This window comes from Pseudopodoces humilis, chromosome 16, assembly GCF_049639895.1.
Source record: "Pseudopodoces humilis isolate 2021_Gansu_Grassland_sample_001 chromosome 16, ASM4963989v1, whole genome shotgun sequence".
Lineage (NCBI taxonomy): Eukaryota > Metazoa > Chordata > Aves > Passeriformes > Paridae > Pseudopodoces > Pseudopodoces humilis.
In genome coordinates, this window is record NC_142215.1 from 16,605,184 (window position 1) to 16,618,334 (window position 13,151).

Here is a 13,151-nt window from a genome sequence, read left to right on the forward strand (position 1 = left end):
TTATACTTATTCTTACCCAATTAACTATAGACACATGAATTATTTTTCTTAGTGACCCAACGACCCAACACCTCTGTGCTGCACTGCGGCATTTTCTATCCAATCACATATCACTACCCAAAAACCTCTAGAAAAAGAAGATGAAGAAGAAAGAAGAAGGAAAAGAGACAACACCCTAAACCCTCCATCTTAATAGACAATAATTTCAGGATAAGTGCAAGTCAGAGAGGGAAGATGTACTGGTACAAGCCTGGCTTTTTTTGATTCTGTTTAAAGGGTGGAACATGGTAACACTACAAGCTTTTGTGTGATTTATTGGCTGGTGCCAAGTCATCCTAAATGGAGAGGATTAAATCCGTGCCTTCGTGTTTCTCTTGTGATTTTGGGTAGCAAAGTACATGTTACAAGGCTCCTGCAAGGCCTTAGCTTGTACTGGAGACTGACAGATAAAATTCCAACCACATGGTACACAGTTACTCTCATCTCTTGCTCCTTCCCTGCTTAGCACAAGGATGAAGTGTCAGGTAGCTGAGCTCATAGAGTTCAGGTCCCCATGTATGTGCTGCTGCAGTCAGGAGGACTTCCCATAATGAAGTACTGTGCTGGGAATTGTTTGTAGAGTAGGGCCCAAGGCCACCCAGAGAGCTGGAGGCTGTGCAGAACAGAGGAGCTCTTGGCACTAGGCTTCAAGTCTTACCCAGCCAAGTGTGCTGCCACCTCCACTGCATTGCTGGTATGGTCCCTTGGTATGTGCTTGTCCTAAACAACGTGTCTGAGTGAGGTCAGAGTGGTTTTTTGCTGCTTAAAATTGCTTTTCAGGAGACCACAAACTGCTTTGTGGTTTGGGGAACCTGAGTTCAGCTCTCACTGTGTAAGGGTAAGAGAAGTCTGTGGTTTTCATATCTCTTAATGGTATGTACCATTAACAAGGCAAGCATATGCAAGTAAGGAGATAAGAATTGTTCTGAAAAAAATATATTTACAGAGTAGACTTCCCCAAAGTGCACTGTTGCAGGTGAATAGGTAAATAAAAGCTTTCCAGTTTCAAGGAGAGCTGAATGGAGCAGTGAACATGATGATGATGAATCATACCAAGTGACTTTTTTGCCAACTAGCAACAGACACATAAGGGCTTTTGCTGGAGCAGGAAAATTGTTTTTACCACATCTCATAAGCCACTACCCTTCATGGGTTCTTTAGATGCAGTGTCTAATCATACACTCATTGAAAAAATGAACTCAGTGAAGCTACAAAGCACTGGCTTGCAAAAACAAGTAAATTGAGCCCAAATTTAACCCCATTCTAGCAAATTTGCAGCTACTTTGCTATTTTAACTAAAAATTTGTTATATCACAGAACCCTGCATCGTTCAGCCTTCCTCAAGATGTATGTCCTGGTTTGGAGAGTTACTCACCCTTTCTTTTAATCTTTTAAAAATACATTTGGCTGTTTGAAATGTATCCTAATTGTACAGCCATGCTATGTAATTGTCTGGTTTGGTTTTTGAGCTGACCTCTCTCAATGAAATGAGTAGTTGTGAGAGCACCAGAACTGGCAAAACCTGCGTTCTTGCAGATTCTTGTCTCATGGTTGGCTGTAAACTTGGAATGAATTCTTTCCCAGATACAGAGACGTTTGTGTTGTTTTCTGCTCCTTGGGATTTCTGTGATACTGAATAATATACAAGGCATGCTGCAGTGTATGCTTTCCTTCCATCATGACCCTCAGAGTCATGTTCTATCTTAATGGTTCTTTATGTTCACAAAAGTTGCAGGAATGTATGTTATCTTTTAGAGTTCTGTGTGGTCAGTCAGTTCAATCAAGAGTTATTGAATGGGTGAGAGATAAGAAGGAAAAGGAACTTAGATTAGGAAACGAGGCTAAAGCAGTAGGCTGCACCTACAGAGCACTGCCTCAGCTCTGGATCTGTAAGGTATTATGTGTATTAAATGCTACTCAAAATCTGGATTAACTATACTGTTAATATCATAGGAATATCTATTACACTGAGCTGTCTACAACCGCTGCAATGTCCATTAGTCACAGCAAAAGAAGAAAGTGATTAGCCAACTGAATTTTAAAACTGGGGAAGGAAACACTCTAGATGACTCAGCACATAGAAAAAGAGTACTTTTTTTCTCAGGTGTTCCTCTGGGTGGGCTTCTTTTAATAATAAAACAGGAACATCAGTGAAAGATTAAATGGGAATTGAAGCAAAAAGGTGAAAGCGGAGGAAACAAGGATAATGCTTTTTATCGTCATGGAGGATTTTTGAAAATGCACACAGGAATAGTTCTGTTAATAGAGGGAAGCTGTATAACTTACTGACTTCAGTGTGTGTTGTGTTCTTTCCAAGGTACAGAGAATCTGTACAAGCTTGCATAATCATCTTGGCTTCAGTCACAAACCCATCTAGTTTCTGTAAGTCAGAGCCTTGCCAGTTCATGAGCTGCCCCTGAGAATTGCTTAAATGCAGGATGCCTCTCAATGCCAGCAGCTTAGTGAGCAATCTAGATAGTCCAGATGGAAACAATGGGAAACAAGCAGATAGAAACATTACAGACACATAAAAACTCCTCACTTCTTTCCATTTGTTATTTTCTGACTCATGATGCACCAAAATAAAAGGACATTCCATAATATTTTGTATTTAAGTATTACGGACCTTAAGGACACCACAGCAGTGGCTCCTTCTTACCTTTTTTCTGGTCTGAGGAATAGCTGGATAAAGATTAAACAGCATCTTTTTCACTAAAAAAAACACAGAGCAAAGACACACAAAAACCCCAAGTCCTGTAGACCCAGCTGCAACTGCCAGAGCCACATGTCATAACACACTGACACACAGGGTTGTGAGAACATTTCTCTGTTCTTCACAGCAAGACTATGTGGATCATGGAAATAAAGGGTTGATACATGTTCAAGACCATGATCCAGCAAAGTATTTTGAATGCCTTCTATTCCAGAGCCTGACTATGATCTGCTTCTTGGGATTGTTCCTTTCTTTGGTGTAGTTTTCATTCTCTGCCCTGAGACACAAAGAGAAAGGTCGAGGAAGAATCCATGTGGTCTGTCACAGCCAAAGCTCATGGCAAACTGCTTCCTTGGCTAAAACCTGCCAGTGCTACACCTAGTGACAGTTGGCTGTGGCACTGATGGAAATTATGCAGGTCTGGAGTTCCTACAGTACATTTTGTGAAAGAATAATCAGGGTGGTGCAACTGCAAAGCTCTGGTAAGTTGTTTTACCTTGGGACACATTGGTATTGATATTAACGTGGAGATCATTGTGAGTTTCCAGTTTAAAAATAGAGCATTTCTTTGCAGACCCAACTGATAGTTTATTGTGTTTTTCTTGACAAAGATATTAGTTGGAGAAATAGCCTGGGAAAATGCTTCAAAATCTTTCTTGTATTATGTCTTTTTGCAGCCAGCAAGGATGAGCCTGCCAGACTTCTTTCTACTTAATCTGGATTTCTGTGCTACTTCCTCATTTTTTATTGTACACATGTAGACTATGAAATAGGATAAAAGGGTGATGTAATTTCTGCAGGCTGTCCAGAAAAAAAAAAAAAAAAAATCTGGAACGTGAATTAGGTGAGAAAATAGGAAGGGAAACAAGAAGATTAGAATTGCACATGGGGGCTAAAGGGCAGTTGGGACAGTACAGAGAACATGAAAGTGATCTGCAGAGGGATGAATCCTCCCCTCTAAATGCTGCTGTGTTCTGCTTTGTCCTGCTCCTACAGCCTCCACATGTCTGTGCAGCCACCACATTCCTTTGCCACAGGGGAAGATTTATGGCAAGGTCTAGGTAACAAGAATTCTTTGTCAACCTCGCCTGCGTTTAAAGTATGCAGGAATTTTTTCTGTAAAAATCCTTTCAGTGGTTATTGGTACTCTGGCAGAATCTGGGTAAAATTTCTCTCTGCTAGGATTTCATTATCAATTATCTTAACCAAGAAATGACAACACTTCAAAAAATAAAAATAAAAAATGCAAACCCACCATTTTTTGCCGCTTGTCAGCAGGTAGCAAACATGTAGCACATATATGTGTGCTTTTATTACATTCACATGTTGCTATATCTAAGTGCAAGGCATTTCCAGGAAATTAACAACTGCTGGAAAGGATTGTGGATACAGGAGACAGCCCAACAGATGACCCAAACTGGCTGCTAGTCCTTGGGAGGTGCTCGGTGCTGAGACTTACTGTCATAAATTGGAATGAAAAGCACATGAGCTGACGTGTCTGTGTGCAGGGAATACAGACATTATTGCCATTGTGAGCAATTAAGTTAATTAAGTTATTGACTCCTCCCTCTGCATCTCCTTCATTATGTGCTGCCAGCAGTAGGAACACTACAGCTGGCAAAAAGACTGATAGGAAGGGTTTACTCTAGATCCATTATATTTGTGGATCACAAGCTTTTAACAGTTTGAATTTAATTAAAGAAAAATTATAAAATCCACGTTTAAATTGAGTGCAGATTGTGTAGGGATTTGTGCCATTTCAGCTAAGCTGTTTGAAAGATCATTTTACCAAACCACCCAGGTGCATACACAGCTTTGGCCATACACACATATGGAGTACATACAACTAAGGCTTGCCTGTTTGACTAAGCCTTAATCAAACAAACAGTTCCATTAGAGCAAAGTCTCAGCATTGCAGAATTGAGCTTTAATAGCTATTGCACAATGAAAAGTTCTCTCTGATGTCAAAGCTGCTGGGTCTTTAGCTGCTGTGACATTTGGTATGTAGGTTTAAAAACCAAACAGCTGCCCACTGTGAGCAGTGCAATGCTGTATTTCAATTTCTAAAGAAAAAGCTGGTTTTCAGAGGTGCTGAGCAGTTCTCTTTGATCTAAGACACCTGCATACTGTATTCAAGGGTAGAAATGGCCGAAATTCCTTTTCAAACTACTTTAAACCCAGAAAGCCCTAAAATCTGTTTTCCTAGTTCCTCTTTTGCCCATGTCTCTTTTTCCTGTGAATCAATAATGAAGACATTACTCTCTAACATCAGGTGTGTCACAGTTATAGATGTATTTCTCAGACAACATGGGGATTTAGCTTTGCTTCTATTTTATTTTCCTGACTGAGAATTTACAAGAACACAACAGCCCACATAAAAAATGCTTTTTACTCACACCAGTTGGTTAAATTTGCCAGGTACTAAGTCAAGTAGGAACTTGTTAGCTTTCATTACAGCACTTGGAAAAAATGTCGTCATCCACTAAGCAGAGCACAGCCTCCCCTCCAGCCCCAGCACGCCTTGAGATTGATTCTCCTCTGATTAATGTGTCTTTATCTTGCTTAGCTTCACACTGCAGATTGCTTTTATTGGTGATGAAAGGATGGAGAGAACCCAAGCTGAGTGGCAGACATTGAGATGAGTGTGCAGGTAGCAAAACTTCAACTGAGTAATGTTAATCACACTAAGGCATAACTATAAATTGTGTGATGTACATTGCTATACACCAGAAAGTACAAGTAGCATCTAAAACAAGGAAATGGTTTTGTTCAAGGTAAAAGAAATAAATGACAGTATTTCCAATTCAAGCAGTTGATGAGTTATTCCAAGTCACAAGATGAACTGTCCTATACTTAGGGCATATTAGAAGAGACACTGTCCCAGGCAGTTGTCTTCCCTTAGTAACAAAGTTTTAAAAATTTTCTTGTTCCCCATAGCCCTGCTTGCAAAGCTACAAAATAAATACCTACTTTAGCTTTTGCAAATATCTTGTTATGGTAGAAACCTGTGCAAATGTCATTAACTTGATTTATCCTGTATGGAAAGGGAATAAAGTAAAATCCCTGCTTACTAATTTGTGTACCATATAGCAATCAGACATCTTTAGAGGGGCTCTTCTGAAATATATCTGAGTTTGGGAAGAAAAATATGAAGCACAAGAATGGAGTTTGTAGTATGCATGGACTCACACCCATAAGAATATGCAAGCCCAGTGCCAAATGCCTTCACCTAAATACCCAAGACATTACTAATTTGATAAGAGTCCTTTTCCTATTTTTTACTTGCCTAATAGCAGTTTCTCAATCTATCTGTGCTCTATTCCCACGAAGAGCAATTTTAGTGGCACAGAACATGTCTGCAAAGGAAAATGAAGGTGTAGTTGCAGCACAGGTAGGTGAAAGCACACAAGAATGGATGGTCAGAGCAGTAAACGTAGAAAATGGACTGGCAACCAGCCCACATGTACAGCTGGGTGAGTATTTGGCATAAGCTGCAGAGAAGCCTCTTGCTTATGGCAGTAGATAATAGGAAAAATGCATGCTGGGGCTTCAAATAATGTTGAAAGGTTTGGAAAAACTTCTAGATTAGGTAGTGAGCAGGATCCAGAGTCTTCTCTCTAGGAGAACAGGTAAGTACAGTAAATGCAAATCAAGACTGTATTCCTCAGACAGGGTATGCCTGAAGATTCACACAGAAAATCTGGAAGCACATTTTTTTCCCTACTGCTGTATCTGTCGGAGCAAATGTGCCTGTTGTCTTTCTTCCTGACCTGTGGACACCTGCTGTGCACTGCTGTGGCACTGGGTGCTGCCACTTGAGGATGTGGTTGCCTGGCCCACTCCTCTCACCAGTGTCAGAGTCCTCACATCTCTGACTCACAGACTCTGGGACACGTTCATTTCATGGAGATTTGTACTTTGGGGAGAAAGGGTGGAAAGAGAGGTAGTTATTTGTGAGGAGCCTTTTCTAGAACAAGCCACAAAGCTTCCCCAGGTGCCTGCACATGTAATTCTGGGCATAAAAGCCTCACAATACCTTGTTAATATGTTTGATTTTTTAGGTGTTTTACACCTTCCATAGCTTGTTACTTTGTTTTGAAACAGCATACTCAAGTCTGAAAAGATACAACTGGAAAAGTCAAACTCACTGATGCTCTGTGGTGCCTCTGGCACTCTGAACAGTGCTAATGCATCATCATTTTCCACAGTGTCTTGGACCTCTGCCCAATAAGGGGGAATAAAGCTGGAGAGGCTAAAAAGGTTACACACAGCAATTGAATTGAATGATAAATGGGAATACATTCTTAGGCACAAAATTGTTCAGTCCTCTTTGTGTTGTTTTCTACCAGGAGAGACTTACCTGGAAAATAACTTCAGGAGAAACAGGAAGAAAATTTCTGCATGTTTTCTTGTCTTTGGAGGGAGGGTGTGAGTGTGGTGGTTTTCTCTTTCTTTACATGGATGTATTCCACAAATGTTTCTTCACTACATACTTTCAGCTGGTGAAAATTATTTTTCCTCTGAGTCTGAAAATGTTTCAAGTAGACCCTGAATTAAAACTATGATGAAATCACCACTGCAAAACTGGAATTTTAAAACTAATGTTTTTGCAAAGAAGAAAAATATGTGTGTGTGCCCTTTGGCTGATCTGTAACTGCAGCATGGTCTTTTCAGCATTCCTTTTCTGAACATGCAAAATATTTTCCAAACTCTCATCCTGTTTTTATAGGAACTGTGCCAGACTGCATGCAACTTCTGAAACTAAGGCAGTAGCAGTGTGGCACTATAAAACTTGCATAGTCTATTTTATTGAAATATATAATGCCAAGATGATGCATTCTGAGTACACAGGAAAGTGGAGTAAATTAAGCAGAGCTGGTGATAAACGTTGATCTCACTGTCTGAAGACCCACTGCTTTTAATCCTACTCTTTCTCTTGGTCCAGGTGTCTTACTTGCTTAAGGATTTGTTCCTGACTAATGTTTCTCAGCTGACCTATGACCTTGGTTTGGAAAAGACCCAAACCAACCCAAACAACTTGGGGAAGGTTTTAATCTTAAACTCGAGCTGTGAGTATACCCTTATTTCTGTACCTTTAGGGGGATTGTACCTGGTTTTATGGCTGGGTCTGGCTGTCCTAGCAGAGAATATTATGGGTGCACATCCTGCAGTGGTGCATACACTGAGATCATGTAGCTCTTACCTACTTGATAAATAATAATACTCTGAGAACTGCTATACTGACCAAGACCAAACAAAAAAATTTATGTGTGTGAGGAGACTGAAATAACTGAGTTCAGTACCTCTGTGACAACCAAGGAAGCTCACATGGCAGTGGAACTGCTCCTTCTGCTAGCAACTGGTTAAATGGGTGAGGGTTTTTACTGCCATCTGCTGCACAAATGCTTCAAGCCAGAGGGAAATAAAAATGCAGTCTCTTGGTTCTCAAATAAATGAAATTGCTTCTGAAAAGAGAGATAAAGTAGAGCTTGATGTCTCTCTACATCTAATAATCCCTTTATTTATCTTCTTTTCTAATTCAGAAAGAATTTGGGTCTTTTATTTCCTTCCTGTGCTGAGAGTAGAATCATCAGGTTTGATCGAGGTAATTGTTATCCCTTCACTCTTCACATTTTCCATCAACATAAATTTTCCACATATCTATGTATACACAGATAATATTTTTGATTGCTGTTTTCCTATTTTTCTTCATTTTATCTTGTACAATTATAAATCACAGTCCTTTGTGACAACTTTAATTGTCTGTTAATTATATTCCATTAGATTCAACACTTTTAGATCCAGAAATCTTTACAAAAGTTAGTCTTTAGTTATTGGAATCCAGTTGGAATAATGGGAATCCATTGAATTAATGGACCATTTCATTGTTTAACAATAAATCCAAAAAAGAAAACAAAGGAGCTTCCTTGCACTACTACTTTCTTCATTTTTAAAAGCCCTTTCCTACACATTCATCCTACAAGCTTCAGCCTGGGTCTGTGGCAGTTACAAATGGTATTTAATAATATGAAAAAGCAGAGATGGGTTCATGATTTCAGGTCTGACCAGCCCTTTATCAGGGGAATACTAATATTAATCACTCATTTTCTAGCTTTCAAACCTTACATGTTTTTTGTTAAAAACATTACCCATTTTTTTAATGGAAGGGTTACATTTAGGGGTGTGTCACTGCAGAGTTTGTCAATGAACTAGAAAAGCAAATGAGATCATCGTAGCAAAAAATAGCGTGATCCAAGTCCAGACCTACAAGCAGGAATAGCCATAATAATACCTGTTAAACATTGCTGAGCCCTCAGAATCCACAAAAGCATTTGCAGAAATGGAGGAGGACTGACAGAAATGCTGAAGTTGTTTTCAAAATTCCTGGGTTTTTTTGTTTTTTTCCTTACCCCAAGACTTATGTTTTAGGAAATGCTGATGAAGCCTCTCAATTTGCAAATGCTTGATGTTTCCACAAACTGGTGACTGTCAGCAGCAGTGTGAGCATGTTGTACCTTTTGCTGGTGGGCTACACCACTGCAGAACAGCACAAAAGCTGCTGTGGTTCCCCAGCTCACATCATCACAGTGCTGTGTAAAAGCCAGTAAATGCTGTAGCACACAAGGGAAAGGCAAGATAACTGGGAAGATACACCAGCACTTTTTTTGAAAATCTTGTATTATTGAGCTTCTTGTGTTTATCTTAGAGGCTCTAAAACCTTAAGGGACTCTTGATGGTGAGATTCCAGAACTCGGCCCAAGTGGAGGTGAGTGAACACAGCCCTGCCTTGCTGAGAGACTCGTTGTGTCACACCATTCTTGATCATCTGAATAAGGCATATCTCAACAAAAGATAGGCAAGGAGACAGACCAGGGAAGAGTCAGCTGGTTGAGTGCTAAACCAACCTTGTGGAGTTTTTTCCACCATGCCAGAGGGGTCTCCAGATTGACTTTTCTGGATGTATTACATAAAGAAGATGGATTACAGCTGAGACTCTGTGCCTATACTTAGTCATTGATGGACAAGAATAGAAGAAAAGCATTGTCTTTTTGGAGGGGTCAGTTTTCTTTCCCATGGAAAAGGGCTGCTGTTCCTGTCCACAGTCCTGTTGCCAAGAGTGGGGTTTCTGCCTCCAAAATTATGAGTGGAGCAGGATTCCTCCCGGACCCAATCCATCCCCACCTAGAAGTCAGACTGTCCTTGGAGTGCCAAACACCTCTGACAAACTGACATCAGGACAGAGCAGAGATAGTTTTCTTTCCCCTGGAAAAGGGCTGCTGATCATATCCAAGGGTCCATGGCTGGGAGTGGGATTCTGTCTCCGAAAACTACAAATGGAGCAGGATTCCTCCCAGACCCAAGTTGGCCCCACCTAGAATTTGGGCTGCCCTTGGAATGCCAAACACCTCAGAAGAACTGACATCAGGAACCTGATGGGGTCAGGTTTTTTCCCCAGTTAAAGTGCCACCATTGCTGTCCACAGTGCTGTGTCCAGGACCAGGCTTTTGCCTCTGAAAATTACAAATGGAGCAGGATTCAGCCTGACCCTGATAGTAAAAGATTTTAAAATCATAAGAAATTCAGAGAGTTAGAAAGAAAGTTAGGCTTGGCAAGCCCTGGGAAAGGTGTTAAAGGTAGGCCCTGGGAAATGTTAGGCCTTGTGCTTGCTAAGATCAGGTGAAACTGCACCTGTGTAGTCAGTATATGATAAATGATATAATTGTTAGATATGATTAGATATAATTATTGTTTAAAGAATCATGAGAAACTATGTTAGGGGTTTGGGGGGATCATGAGAAATCCATGCTTGGGTATAATCAATGCATACAATAGAACAATGTAAGTTTAATAATTAATATGAAAGTTATATAATGATAGCATATAAAAACATGTTCAACTCAAAACCTAGTCGGGTCAGATTTGGGTAGTGGTGGGAAGGTGCAGCTCTGTACTGACTTTTACTTCTAGAACCTTTATCTATAGGCACAGATGCTGGATGTCTGCAATGAAGATTTGAGAGTGAAAAGAGTGACAGCAGGTTTGTCTGGAAAAGAAGATACAGAGCCTCAGTGCAATGTGCACAGCTCATTGCTGCTAAGAGAAGGGGGTACATTAAGAACATCTTCTGTCCCAACACTTCCTTTTGTGTGATCTCTAGCAGCCTGGACTCAGCAGAAAGTGTGTGAAAGTGATTGAGCTGTAGATAATGGGTTTCACAGGGAAGAGGGAAAGGCAGCAAATTCTTCTTTCTTGGCACATCTCTCAGTCTGAACTGCAGCTGGAAATGTTTTGCTGTAATGATGGGCTCTGCCACCTTGAGAAAATGTACTGATATCTACAGTTGAGAAGGAAAGTGTGAATCATTAGTGTGTTTTGTCTTGTTTACAGCCTGCAAAGGGACTATGAAAGCCAACACTGGCTTTTGTAGGACTTTTTTTTGCAAGCAGCTGCTGGATATTTTAGAGGGGTTTGCGATCTGCAAAACTGAGAGGGTAAGATGGTACACAGAGCTTGAGAGAAAGTGCATATCTCCAGGGAGAGGGATGCAGTTCAGTGCATGTGAGTTAAATGCTGAGCAGCTGATCACACAGAAAACATTCTAAAAGGATGAGGCCGTGCTGCAATTGCCTTATTTTTACAGCTTATAAACTGCTCAGCCAGCAATGAAACTACTCCTCTTCTTTCCCCACTACATGTAGGAGCACTTTCTGTCAGTCTCCAGGAGCCAGGATCCACAGTGGAGCTCTCCCCAACTCTATCCCCACACAAATGGGGCCGGGCCAGAAAAGCGCTTGGCTTTTTCCTTGGCCTTGTCAGAGCTCATCAAAACAACCACACGATGAAACAACCACACGATGAAACATCCACACGATGAAACAACCACACGATGAAACAACCACACGATGAAACAACCACACGATGAAACAACCACACGATGAAACATCCACACGATGGTGCTGTCAGCTCGCAAAAGAAGGAAAAGCACCAAGGCCAGCTCGAAACCGCGGAAAGCAGAGCCAAACTGAAAAATGTCCTTGCTCTCCAACCCATTGTTCCACCACAAAGAGATTTTGCTGATCTTCCCCTCCTGATCTTCACCACACTCAAAGGGAAGCGTGAACTCCTTTGCCCTCACAGAGATTTTCAGAGTCAGCTAAAATACTTGAATACATCTGGCAAAAAACATCTCGCTGCCTACAACTTCAACTGCACCCATCAAACTACGAGCACACACCCTGCTATGGGCACTTGGTTCTCAGCTCTAGGCACCGTCCTAAGCTTTCAGTTTCACAGGGTCAAGATCCAAATGTAAAGGCACCTGAGAGTGCCCACACAGTAAAGCTACCAGGACAAAAAAACTCAACAGCTTGGTACCTGCATTCCCACTGAAAATTCAACAGCTCTAACCTAGAGAACTGCCTATTGGGAAAAGCCTTTAAATTCATTCAGACTGCCCAAAGTTCCCATCCAAACTTGCTTTCTTTGCCAAAGAGAGGAACTAGAAGCCCGTATCAAAAGAAATGGCATTTCCTCTATCAAAATACAAAACATCCAGGGCCCAATCCACCTCTAGTATTGAATGCATCCAACAAATATGCCTACACAAAAGGGGCCAGGACAGATATATCTTGCTGGACTATTCCTCGCCACAGAACCTTAACTTCTGCTCCAACATCATTGGCATTATATCTTTTGCCTCCCGAGGAAAGGTACTCCAAGTCACTTGGCCTTGCCTTGCTTTCAGTATCGTTCCTAGTTTTTCCTAGCCTACCCTTGCTTTGCTTGACTTGCCCATGTCTGCCTTGCCTGGCCCTACCTACAGCTTCCTTGCTTTGCTTTGCCTTGCCTGTCACTCCTTGCTTTGCACTCCATGCGGGCAAGGCAATGCAAACCAAGTGTAGGCTGCTGTAGGCAAGTCCAGGGGAGGTAGAGCAGTGCAGGGAAAGCAAATGGAGTGGTGAGAGAAGGCCCAGAAGTTACAGGCAAGGCTGGGAATAGGAAGGTAAGCCCAGAGATGGGTAGGCCAGGCAGAAACAGAAAGGCCCTGGAGGAAACCAGTAGACAGGTCAAGGGTGGGGTATGGTTGTGCATGAGAATGCAAGGCTAGGGAGGGTTAGAAGGGCAAGGGAGGGAAATTTGGGTTGCCAAAGCAAGGCAAGGCAGGTGAGAGGTACATTCAAGGATTGCTGGTACTTGAAAGCAGCCAGAACAGAATGCTCTGTCCAGCCTTGATCTTGTTATAGATAGTTAATGTGATGGATTGGCTCTCACAATTAAAGGATGAATATTGTGGATATGTTAGGAAAAGTTGTATTGATATATAATTATGTTATAGTGATTTATAGTTATTTAGACATCCTCTGTTCTCCCCATAGTCTCCTTCCCCATCCCTCTTGTA